Here is a 13,998-nt window from a genome sequence, read left to right as displayed (position 1 = left end):
GAAGGATAGAGGTTGTTACTGTAGGAGGCTGTATGATAAAGGTTGTTACTTTAGGAGGATGTATGATAGAGGTTGTTACTGTAGGAGGCTGTATGATAAAGGTTGTTACTGTAGGAGGCTGTATGATAGAGGTTGTTACTGTAGGAGGCTGTATGATAGAGGTTGTTACTGTAGGAGGCTGTATCATAGAGGTTGTTACTGTAGGAGGCTGTATCATAGAAGTTGTTACTGTAGGATAGAGGCTGTATGATAGAGGTTGTTACTGTAGGAGGGTGTATCATGGAGGTTGTTACTGTAGGAGGCTGTATGATAGAGGTTGTTACTGTAGGAGGCTGAATGATAGAGGTTGTTACTGTAGGAGGCTGTATGATAGAGGTTGTTACTGCAGGAGGCTGTATGATAGAGATTGCTACTGTAGGAGGCTGTATCATAGAGGTTGTTACTGTAGGAGGATGAAGGATAGAGGTTGTTACTGAAGGAGGCTGTATGATAAAGGTTGTTACTTTAGGAGGATGTATGATAGAGGTTGTTACTGTAGGAGGCTGTATGATAAAGGTTGTTACTGTAGGAGGCTGTATGATAGAGGCTGTTATTGTAAGAGGCTGTATGATAGAGGTTGTTACTGTAGGAGGCTGTATGATAAAGGTTGTTACTGTAGGAGGCTGTATGATAGAGGTTGTTACTGTAGGGGGATATAGGATAGAGGTTGTTACTGTAGGAGGCTGTATGATAGAGGTTGTTACTGTAGGAGGCTGTATCATGGAGGTTGTTACTGTAGGAGGGTGTATCATGGAGGTTGTTACTGTAGGTGGATGTATCATGGAGGTTGTTACTGTAGGTGGATGTATCATGGAGGTTGTTACTGTAGGAGGGTATCATAGAGGTTGTTACTGTAAGAGGGTATCATAGAGGATGTTACTGTAGGAGGCTGTATCATAGAGGTTGTCACTGTAGGAGGCTGTATCATAGAGGTTGTTACTGTAGGAGGATGAAGGATAGAGGTTTTTACTGTAGGAGGCTGTATGATAAAGGTTGTTACTTTAGGAGGATGTATGATAGAGGTTGTTACTGTAGGAGGCTGTATGATAGAGGTTGTTACTGTAGGAGGCTGTATGATAGAGGTTGTTACTGTAGGGGGATGTAGGATAGAGGTTGTTACTGTAGGAGGCTGTATGATAGAGGTTGTTACTGTAGGAGGGTGTATCATGGAGGTTGTTACTGTAGGAGGGTGTATCATGGAGGTTGTTACTGTAGGTGGATGTATCATGGAGGTTGTTACTGTAGGTGGATGTATCATGGAGATTGTTACTGTAGGAGGGTATCAAAGAGGTTGTTACTGTAGGAGGGTATCATAGAGGATGTTACTGTAGGAGGCTGTATGATAAAGGTTGATACTGTAGGAGGCTGTATGATAGAGATTGTTTCTGCAGGAGGATGTAACATAGAGGTTGTTACTGTAGGAGGGTATCATAGAGATTGTTACTGTAGGAGGCTGTATGATAAAGGTTGATACTATAGGAGGCTGTATGATAGAGATTGTTTCTGCAGGAGGATGTAACATAGAGGTTGTTACTGTAGGAGGGTATCATAGAGATTGTTACTGTAGGAGGCTGTATGATAAAGGTTGTTTCTGTATGATAAAGGTTGTTACTGTAGGAGGCTGTATGATAGTGGTTGTTACTGTAGGAGGCTGTATGATAGAGGTTGATACTGTAGGAGGCTGTATGATAAAGGTTGTTACTGTAGGAGGCTGTATGATAGAGGTTGTTACTGTAGGAGGCTGTATGATAGAGGTTGATACTGTAGGAGGCTGTATGATAAAGGTTGTTACTGTAGGAGGCTGTATGATAGAGGTTGTTACTGTAGGAGGCTGTATGATAGAGGTTGTTACTGTAGGAGGCTGTATGATAGAGGTTGTTACTGTAGGAGGGTATCATAGAGATTGTTACTGTAGGAGGCTGTATGATAAAGGTTGATACTATAAGAGGCTGTATGATAGAGATTGTTTCTGCAGGAGGATGTAACATAGAGGTTGTTACTGTAGGAGGGTATCATAGAGATTGTTACTGTAGGAGGCTGTATGATAAAGGTTGTTTCTGTATGATAAAGGTTGTTACTGTAGGAGGCTGTATGATAGTGGTTGTTACTGTAGGAGGATGTATGATAGAGGTTGTTACTGTAGGAGGCTGTATGATAGAGGTTGATACTGTAGGAGGCTGTATGATAAAGGTTGTTACTGTAGGAGGCTGTATGATAGAGGTTGTTACTGTAGGAGGCTGTATGATAGAGGTTGTTACTGTAGGAGTCTGTATGATAGAGGTTGTTACTGTAGGAGGCTGTATGATAGAGGTTGTTACTGTAGGAGGCTGTATGATAGAGGTTGTTACTATAGGAGACTGTATCATAGAGGTTGTTACTGTAGGAGGCTGTATGATAGAGGTTGTTACTGTAGGAGTCTGTATCATAGAGGTTGTTACTGTAGGAGGCTGTATGATAAAGGTTGTTACTGTAGGAGGATGTATGATAGAGGTTATTACTGTAGGAGGCTGTATGATAGAGGTTGTTACTGTAGGAGGCTGTATGATAGAGGTTGTTATTGTAGGAGGCTGTATGATAGAGGTTGTTACTGTAGGAGGCTGTATGATAGAGGTTGTTACTGCAGGAGGCTGTATGATAGAGATTGCTACTGTAGGAGACTGTATCATCGAGGTTGTTACTGTAAGAGGATGAAGGATAGAGGTTGTTACTGTAGGAGGCTGTATGATAAAGGTTGTTACTTTAGGAGGATGTATGATAGAGGTTGTTACTGTAGGAGGCTGTATGATAAAGGTTGTTACTTTAGGAGGCTGTATGATAGAGGTTTTTACTGTAGGAGGCTGTATGATAGAGGTTGTTACTGTAGGAGGCTGTATCATAGAGGTTGTTACTGTAGGAGTCTGTATCATAGAGGTTGTTACTGTAGGAGGCTGTATGATAGAAGTTGTTACTGTAGGATAGAGGCTGTATGATAGAGGTTGTTACTGTAGGAGGGTGTATCATGGAGGTTGTTACTGTAGGAGGCTGTATGATAGAGGTTGTTACTGTAGGAGTCTATCATAGAGGTTGTTACTGTAGGAGGCTGTATCATAGAAGTTGTTACTGTAGGAGGATGTATGAGAGGTTATTACTGTAGGAGGCTGTATGATAGAGGTTGTTACTGTAGGAGGCTGTATGATAGAGGTTGTTATTGTAGGAGGATGTATGATAGAGGTTGTTACTGTAGGAGGCTGTATGATAGAGGTTGTTACTGCAGGAGGCTGTATGATAGAGGTTGTTACTGTAGGAGGCTGTATCATAGAGGTTGTTACTGTAGGAGGCTGTATCATAGAGGTTGTTACTGTAGGAGGATGAAGGATAGAGGTTGTTACTTTAGGAGGCTGTATGATAAAGGTTGTTACTGTAGGAGGCTGTATGATAGAGGCTGTTATTGTAGGAGGCTGTATGATAGAGGTTGTTACTGTAGGAGGCTGTATGATAGAGGTTGTTACTGTAGGAGGCTGTATGATAGAGGTTGTTACTGTAGGAGGATGTATGATAGAGGTTGTTACTGTAGGAGGCTGTATGATAAAGGTTGTTACTGTAGGAGGCTGTATGATAGAGGTTGTTACTGTAGGGGGATGTAGGATAGAGGTTGTTACTGTAGGAGGCTGTATGATAGAGGTTGTTACTGTAGGAGGCTGTATCATGGAGGTTGTTACTGTAGGAGGGTGTATCATGGAGGTTGTTACTGTAGGTGGATGTATCATGGAGGTTGTTACTGTAGGTGGATGTATCATGGAGGTTGTTACTGTAGGAGGGTATCATAGAGGTTGTTACTGTAGGAGGGTGTATCATAGAGGATGTTACTGTAGGAGGGTGTATCATAGAGGTTGTTACTGTAGGAGGGTGTATCATAGAGGATGTTACTGTAGGAGGCTGTATCATAGAGGTTGTTACTGTAGGAGGCTGTATCATAGAGGTTGTTACTGTAGGAGGCTGTATGATAAAGGTTGTTACTTTAGGAGGATGTATGATAGAGGTTGTTACTATAGGAGGCTGTATGATAGAGGTTGTTACTGTAGGAGGATGTATGATAGAGGTTGTTACTGTAGGGGGATGTAGGATAGAGGTTGTTACTGTAGGAGGCTGTATGATAGAGGTTGTTACTGTAGGGGGATGTAGGATAGAGGTTGTTACTGTAGGAGGCTGTATGATAGAGGTTGTTACTGTAGGAGGGTGTATCATGGAGGTTGTTACTGTAGGAGGGTGTATCATGAAGGTTGTTACTGTAGGTGGATGTATCATGGAGGTTGTTACTGTAGGTGGATGTATCATGGAGATTGTTACTGTAGGAGGGTATCATAGAGGTTGTTACTGTAGGAGGGTATCATAGAGGATGTTACTGTAGGAGGCTGTATGATAGAGATTGTTTCTGCAGGAGGATGTAACATAGAGGTTGTTACTGTTGGAGGGTATCATAGAGATTGTTACTGTAGGAGGCTGTATGATAAAGGTTGATACTGTAGGAGGCTGTATGATAGAGGTTGTTACTGTAGGAGGATGTAACATAGAGGTTGTTACAGTAGGAGGGTATCATAGAGATTGTTACTGTAGGAGGCTGTAGGATAAAGGTTGATACTGTAGGAGGGTATCATAGAGGTTGTTACTGTAGGAGGATATCATAGAGGTTAGTTTTCTTTATTTAGGTCTGTACCGAGCATTTATTCACGTAACAAACACCATCTCTAATGTAATCATACTGTATCTGAAAGAAAAAGTGTTAATTAAATATATTGATCCACCCAAAATATTGTCCAACACTGTCTATTTAGAAAGTCTGAATTTTGATGGTTGGTCTCCCTATTATTCATCCTATTTATCAACCCAATGTGAAATATTTCTCTACACAAAATATATACGTATGTATTAAAGTGGTCATAGGCATCTGAAATAATAGTAAAATTGGTAAAAATTCTATAGATTTTCTATGTCAAAAAAGTAACAGACATCTTGAATTGATTTAAATATAAATTATGATAAAACAATTAATAATTGTTTAAAAGTTACTAATATATCAGTAATGTCAGAGATCTATATAACCATTAGTTAGATATATAACATATAGTTATATAGACCTGTGTTCATGTTATTTTCTGTACAGGTAACTGGAACAATAATTGACCTGTTCTGGTAAGGTACCTGTACAGGTACTGTGTAGTAATTACTCAACTGTTGAAACAAACATCCTATCTAAATTGTTTACATAAGATTTTTGGAGCATCCAGGATTTCAGTTTTGGGGAAAACAGGATGACACCTTTATGATAACTGAATATTATTTGAGGCATTAAAGTAATATTATCTATATCTTCATATAAGTTAGGAAAATATACTTATATATATATAATTACAAAACAATATTTTAGATTAGGGTTTAAAACATCTTCACTTATGCATCATAACTTATATATTTTCAAGTTGTTAGGTATGATCTTCAGCAAAACTCAAATAACATCTTCTGCCATATCAATCTTAAATACGTGTGTATATATACATAACATTTCATGTTAAGTACAGAAAATGCAGATGTTAGACATTAGACAGCATTTTCTTTTCTTAGAGTTTAGGAATCAATAATAAATTTAATCAGAGATATAAATGAATTAACTACATTTGTATACAATATATATATGTGTGTGTTTCAAGTGATCTCACATTTGCAGTTGATTATAATTAGCCTCCCCCACACACACAATTTAGGGGGGGGGGGGGGGGGGGGGTCAATATTTTATGAAAGGGTGACATCATTTATGCATAAAATACTACCAGGGTCGGTATTTATCGGGGGTTAAAATTTTAAAAGACACCGGGTTTATAAAACAAAGATGGCTGCGCCCATAGGCAAAAAGAAGTGTCCTAGGCTCGGTTATAACCGGATCAAGGACGCTAAGCCCCATCAACCAATCAATCAATCAATCAGCCCATAGGCAAAGACATATCTCCTCATTCCTTGTCGGATTTCAAGGGTTTGACCATGAGACAATTGCAGTGTTGGTTGAAAAAAATGAACCCAGTACTGAAGGTAACAAGGCATCATTGGGGTACAGATCGTTTGCGCTTTTTACCTCAAAATCAACATCTAAATCGGAGGAAAACACTACTGTCACAAGCGACGTCATGGGCAATACATTCACTGATTTAATTGATATTATTTGCCGGTGAGGCGGAATGGAAGAATGACATTAAAGCATTGCCATATACGAACTTTCACTAAATTTATGAGTATTTGGTTGTCCAAACAAAAAAAGGAAAACGCCATAAAAGGAACTGCTTATAAAGGGAGGGCATATGGGTTTTGACATGTCGAGATGATGTTGATATATATGATGTTCGTAACACAGGTTCATGGGATCAGGAACTAAAGTTATAATGAAATTGTTTAATATTTATTTGTAACATTTCTTAAAGCGCTTTTTCATAAAACACCCGTTTCTGGTTGTAATTATAGAAGTATTAAACAAATTATTTATTCTTATTGTTTTCTTTGTTATTTCTTTCTGAAATACTGACCAATGTGATAGTCCATAGCTTGAAATATAACTTTATAATATATACACATAGTTGATATAATAGTAGTTAATCGTTATATAATTATGTGTGCGTGGGGGTGGGGGGGGGGGAGAGTATAGTTAATCGTTATATAATTATGTGTGTGTGGGGGGGGGGGGGGGGGGGAGGGAGATAAATACTTGTTGCATGATAACAGGGTACCGCCAGCTTCTTTTCTTGTAAAGTGACATTCGTCAGTATCCTATTATTTAAGATTTAAAGTTGAAGTGTTCATGTACATTTTTTGTTTTTGATATTTTGTTAATTTCGCATCAGTACATGTAAAAAATGTATGTGATAGGCTATTTATTATTGATAGTAATATTTAAAGTTTTTGCATTCCGTTTATACGTATTCATTTTCGATGTACAGTTTGAGAAACCTCGTTTAGTTAATAGTTTGATTAGACATGAAATAGACATAGAAGATATCTAGGAGATATAGTCATATAAGACACATAATACAGCCTCGCTTTTTATTAATACACAGCCAAAAATGAAGACCTGTTATAAAGGGTTTGTTCTCCCTTCTTCCACGTTTTGGGATCAAAAGAATTATATAAACATTATATATTCGATTATTTTTTTGTAATAATAATTTACTCCAGATTCCATTTACCCAGTTCAATCAACAACAAAATATAATTCTAAAGTTTTAACTATTTTTTTGATAATTAACAGTATTATTTCATTTCATGATAAAATACAAAACTTCTAAAGCATATGAAAATTGCTATTATGTTACACCTTTAAAATGGCACTTCAATTTCTAAACAAAAGAAGTGTAGTCCTTACTATCACTATCCTTGGCTTTTGTTTCGGTTTGCCCAGGTAACACACCTTCACGCCTGAGTGGGCCTCCCTCAGTCCCCTGCTCTACAGGGAAATATTAACACAAAATATTTAACATGTTTCCTTTTTTTGTTTCTCTCTCTAACATTGTGACCAATTTGATAAATCAATGTTTATATTTTCTTTTTATAGTGTGAACTGTTGAACAATGAAATTTGTCACAGTGTTTCAACGAAAAATGAAACAAAAAACATTTAGATTTCAGATTTTCAGATTTTATTTACTCTCAGACACATGACAATGTGTTACATGAGGTACATTTATAACGAAATTCTTTGACATGACAGGATGGACAGATATAATATATAAATTATTACACTTTTATAGTTACAAATAGCAGTGAAATGCTGCAGAAACTTATATTGCAATACACATGATGTATATGTTTCCTTAATTACCAGTAACAACTTATTAATATGATAGAGAGGACACATATAATATACATGTTGTATAAATCTTTCATAGTCCAAGTCAACACTTTATGACAGATACATATATTACAGCAAAATAATACAATCATTTATACACATACAGTTTGTTAAAGCTTCATAATAAAAGAGATATTTTTTTAAGAAAAATGGACAATCCGTTTAGAACTTGTTTGTTACATACTGACAATAGGCCTTTCATTTTCATCTCATTTGGATTTGTACGAAAATGATTTGGAATATATTTATTTTGCAAATTTTTAACTAGCTCATTTTTACAAGAAAACATATAGTGATATTCATCTCCAATACTTTCTAAACATAGGTTACATATTCTTTCTTCTTTCGGGATTCTTTGCCATCTACCCGTTTCAATAGGGAATTTAATTGCATGTACGTATTTTAGTTATATATAGTCTATTATTTTCTGACAATGCTGTCAAATATTTTTCAAGACCAAATTGAGATTTACATATTGAGTAAAAATCGCCTCTTGAAGAGTTATCTATTTCTGAGAACCACTTTTGGATAAATTGATCTTGGAGTCTCTGTTTCAGTTGATTTTTAAAGAACAATTTATTCATACTAAATCTATTTTCAAAAATAAATGAAAAGCCAGATTCATCATATATGTTTTTAACTTTGTTGATCCATTTAAAAGAAAGAGTTCCGGCGTCATGCAGTTTAATTGCTAATTTTAGTAGAATACTACTAAGTTTATTTTCATTACAAAGAAGACTGTTCCAAAAACGAGCCATTCTAAGTTTAATATTCAGTTCTAGTGGATAACGACCCAGTTCACCATATACCATAAATGATGGAGTACTTGATCTCACTTTAAGCATTTTTTTTGCAAAATTTGAGATGGATTTGTTCCAATGCACGCAAGTTTTCAAATCCCCATACTTCGGATCCGTATAACAAGATTGGTTCAATTACAGTGTCAAAAATATGAAGTTGTATATCAATAGGAATAGCATGATTACGAATTTTTTTTATACAATGCATACAAGAATGGATAATCTGCATAATCCTTATCTGTTTATACTGGTGTTGGTATGGCTGGTATGTATCTCCATTTGCCCACTTTTTAAAATCTTATCATGAGGAAAGTGTTGTGACAAGAATTATAATTTCAGAGTAGTTAACTGAAATTTGCCTTTGTTTTTACCTGTGTCTTTCACCTGTTACCTAATTAAATCATGATGGGAACTCATACCTACATGTATAAAGAAAAGCGTATTAATTAAAAACAAATAATGCAATTAATTACAAAAACATATATTCTTGCATTTATATATCTATAATGAATTAATAATCTTAAATCAAAGATTTTTTAATAATCATTTTATCTTTACTTATATTAACGATAAAATTTCACCAATTTACAATGATCATATGTTACAATGTCCAGTAATATTAATGACTGAATAATTGTGTTAATTGCCACTAATTGGATGAGTGTGACCATTTGGTGACCACTCTTCAGTTGATTAGAATTACCCTTGGTGGCCATGGAGAGTGTGCAGGACGTTGGTTCGACGCCTTGGAAGAACTAGAGGATGCAGACATTCCCATAAATACCCTACTCTTCACAAGGTTTCAAGGTTTTATTGATATCACTCTGACACACTAACGTGTGTAAAAAGAGGTCACATATATATAATAACAATGATACATGGCGTACAGCTATACAATCTTACAATATTCTATACAATATAAACTTTTGATAATTACACAGAACTTTAAAGAATTCTAAAGAATGGAGGAGCACTGCTTCTTATAAAAATCACTGAAGAATCAATTTACTTAGTTTCTCTATAAATCTACACATTCTTATATAAACTTTACGATTAAATAAAGTGAACATACCTTGCATTTTTTCTCGACTCGGATAAGTATAGTTCGACTACGTCGTGTCACAAAGGATAGAGGGAAACAGACCGACTTGGAACCACTACTTGACAGAGGGACGCCGCACCACCCACAACCTGGAAGCCTGGCACGGGAAATTTAACGGGAAAGTCCCACCACTTCCATCCTAACATCTTCGTCATCAACAGAGTCTTCCAGGAGATCCAGGCCAGCAACGAGATCGATCAACAGGATACAGAAGGACGCAAGAGGACCAACCAGACCACGCAACAACTCCATGGAGAAGGTTAACGGACTTGGAGGGCACATGACTAGCAACAAGAGGTACCAGGGTGTCGACCACCGCCTCGCCCTACTCATAGAACGACTGCAGAACCACACAATGAGCCGGACGGACTACGCCGACGCAGCATCACACCTTCTTCACTTGGAGTAAAGATAAAAATCATGGAAGAAAGCGTATGAACTGTAATGCCAATAATAATATTACAATATTCTGTATCTAAGATGTTGTATTAATGAAGATATGTCTCCATGTTTCCATCTCATGAAATATACATTTATGTTGTGAAATAATGTTTAATTAAAATGCATTGATATGTTTCGCATAATGTATTTAAAGTAACATTGTAATGTTATGTAAAGTAAGTCTTACATGAATGAAGAGATTCCTAGTGTAATATTTTCCATAAAATGAAATTAATGTACTTAGTGTTTTCTAAGTGACATATGTTGCTGATTGTAATGTATTATTAACATATGTCTGTCGTTGTATGATTTAATTTCATGTCATTAGTGCTCATTACGTGTATTCTTTCTATAATGTTTAATTAATATGTAACTGTAGCTGATATGTATCGCATAATTTATTTAATATAACATTGTAATGTAAAATATGTCTTATATGAATGAAGGGATCTGTAGTGTAATATTTTCAATAAAATGAAATTAATATAATATTAGTGTTACAGGTAACAGGTCTATATTTCTCTTTTCCGCACTTTCTCCATGTAGCACAGTTAAATGACTACAGGTAAAACATAGGTAAAATTAAAATGGAACAGACTATAATTGGTTTTCCTTTGTTTTCCTATATCAACGCTTTTCTTTGAACTTTACAAAGTGGGCAAATGGAGAACACCACCTCAAGACATGCATGCATTCTGTACACACCTTGAACATGAACATTTCCCACATTCAGGTTTCATTTTGTTTCACCAGTTGTATTATTACTTGAAACTGAGAAAAGTATTCCGGTATCAGAATTTGTGGACATGTATACAGGAAATAACAGTCACAAGAACTGGATTACATTAAATAAGCTTCAAAATATATCATATATTGAAACAAGAAATATCTTTAAAAAAAAGATAAACGGCATAGTTTTAATGCTGGTCATTTTAATGTAAACCTGATGGTGAAATAAATTACCAAACTAAAGCGTTTTAGTACGAATAACAAAATTATATCAGTTGAATCATTTTTGGTAATAATAAGACTGCATTTGAATCAGGAATATGATTTTATTAATGTGTCATTTAAAAAGATAATCTACTTATTCAGCTTGCATTCAATCTTATCTTTGTTTCGTTTTTAACTGCATATCTGCATTTTGCATTGACCGCTACATTGACCAATCACATACTTCATCTTGACCAGTAACGCCACCTGTCGCGTCATATCCGGGGCAAAAAGAAAATTAAACGGCTATGCCGAAAAATGCAGAAAATTAATCATAGCGCAGTGACAGTTGAGAAGAGCGGTATTATTACCTGGACTTGGAGCTAGCCAAGAGGGAAAAGTATTTGATACTGTGAGTAAGGACTTTGGTGGACTAGAGGTAAAATGTCCTATGTCAAAATGGGGCATGACAATAGAACAAGCATGTGAACAGAAAGAGATCTATCTCACAAATGATAATGGTAAAATTTATTTGAAAAAAAAAAACCATGAGTACACGGCAGATGTTTTTTCAGGCTTAGAGTGGACAGATTTTTTAGTGTGGGGAAAAGAAATATTTGTAGCGTGGAAATATATTTCACGCTTATCGTGTAGTTTAATTGTACTTTTGTTTAGGGTAATACAGTAGCGGGCTTTGTATATGTATTACATAGGTTGTGTATATATAGGGTATGTACAGGGAGCTAGGTTTCCATATAAGGAGTTGTTTACGTTACGTAGCATCGGGGAGCTGTGTATTAGGGCCCAGGTTGTATATGGCCCGTGTAAATTTAGTAACAGGTTCATATTTATAACTAGAGTTTAACCAACCAGAGAGAGTGAGGAGCGAGCTGTAAGTAGGTGATTATGAAAGATTTTCCATTATTTTATTTTTAAAGTGTTGTGTAATATCATTATTGATATAAGTAATAAAGTATCACTGTATGTATTTTGTTATTAATACGTACATAGGAATGTATATTTCAATTTTATTGTTAATCACCTTTGAGTCCCATGTATACGTATACTGAAACAGACTATACCTACATTTTCCACAGGTAAACTCAGGTAATGTTTATATAACAAAAACAACATGTTGGCTGAGTGGGAATGAACCGGTCGGAGGAGCAGGTCTTAACCAATCAGCGTGAGTGAGGAGCGAGAGAGGAGCCAAATCTAGGTCGGAGGAGCAGATGATAGCCAATGAAAATGCAGTATGGAAGAGGTATAAAAGGGGTGAATGTGACGAAAATGGGGAGAAAACTCCGCCGTAGCCGGTCCCAAGCCCGCATTGAGAAAGGAGGAGGGGATCACCAACTGACAACATCTAACAGTCACCCCGGACTAATGTTCTAACCTAGAGTCGCGAGTAGAGGTTGTAACCTAAATCGAGACTTTAAACCAGCAACAGCAACATCATCTAAATCGAATGGTGTCCTAGGCTCGGTTATAACCGGAACAAGGACGTTAAGCCCCATCAATCAATCAATCAATCGATCAAACCGTGAGATAAAATCAATTTTTCTGGAAATACTCCACGCAACTTGTGATAAGATATGAACACTTGGATTTAACTTACACTTTTATGGGATTTACTTAGTGTGTTATTCTCACTACGGAATACATAATACTACTGGAAATTACATTCGATGCTAAGTGTGAACATGTGTACTTCTGAATGGGATTTATGTGAACTTAATACATGATATGTTGAACTTCATAGATAGATAGATGTGAAAGTAAAATTATGTGAACTTTTAGTCTGGTGTCATAGTTGTCCCTGCCGTAGTTAGCTTCCATCTCGAACTTGTAGCAATAGCGTCTCGTGCATACCCAAGCTATTTAATTTATGTTGTATGAAAGCTCTCAATTTTTCAAGTTTAGATCAAGAACAAAAAAACATCTGGTTGATGAATAATGAAGATGGGGATATTTTAAAGTTATTGTCTAATTTCATTATGTCAAATTTAAAATAATACAAACTATTTCTGTACCCATCGTGTAATGATTTTGTAATAGCTAATCTAGCTGACATCCAAGTCATAGGTTACAACATGAGCGTGTTACAAGCAATTTTGTTTATGTGTTTGTAATTTATATTAGTATAAATGTATGTCTGTTCATCTGTCTTTTGGCCACTCTACCTCGTTGTGATTGTATTTTCTATATTGCCCCATGTGGGCCGGAATTCGTTAATAAAGAATTGTATTGTATTGTATTTATAGAACATGTGAAATTTGACTCTGACCTCTAGCTTTCTCTCCTCATGCCTAAAATACTTCATTTCTACACTAAAGTGTTTGTTCCTGAACTAACTTGCAGAACTAGTGGTTTGATCTTGAACAGTGTGTATATTGTAATATAATGAATATTCATATACACTCAGTCAACCCTCATTATCTCAAATTCGGCGGAACTGGTCAAACATTCAAGTAGTGTAGTGTTTTACTTTCTTCTTTAGTTTGCTGTGCCATCCTTCAATGTGGTTGGTTGTCCTTGGGCCCTCGGTCTCATAGTGGTTCCAGAGTTGCGTTCTATCCACGTGTGACGATGTAATCTGTGAATGTAGTATAGTGTCCTGTGGTACGTCAGCATCTTCTAGGTCCTCCAGTGCGTTGAACCAGACATCTTCTATACGTTCCAAAGGAACAAGGGGTAGTACAGCGGCTCTTCGTTCCAGTAGTCTGACGTCGTCATTGTCGGCATATGAAAAAAAAACAGCCCTTCAGTATCACAGCTGGGAAGATAATGCGGATGGCGTTCTGGGCAGCAGTCTCG

This window comes from Pecten maximus, chromosome 14 (assembly GCF_902652985.1).
Source record: "Pecten maximus chromosome 14, xPecMax1.1, whole genome shotgun sequence".
Taxonomy (NCBI): domain Eukaryota; kingdom Metazoa; phylum Mollusca; class Bivalvia; order Pectinida; family Pectinidae; genus Pecten; species Pecten maximus.
Note: the sequence above shows the minus strand (reverse complement) of the source record.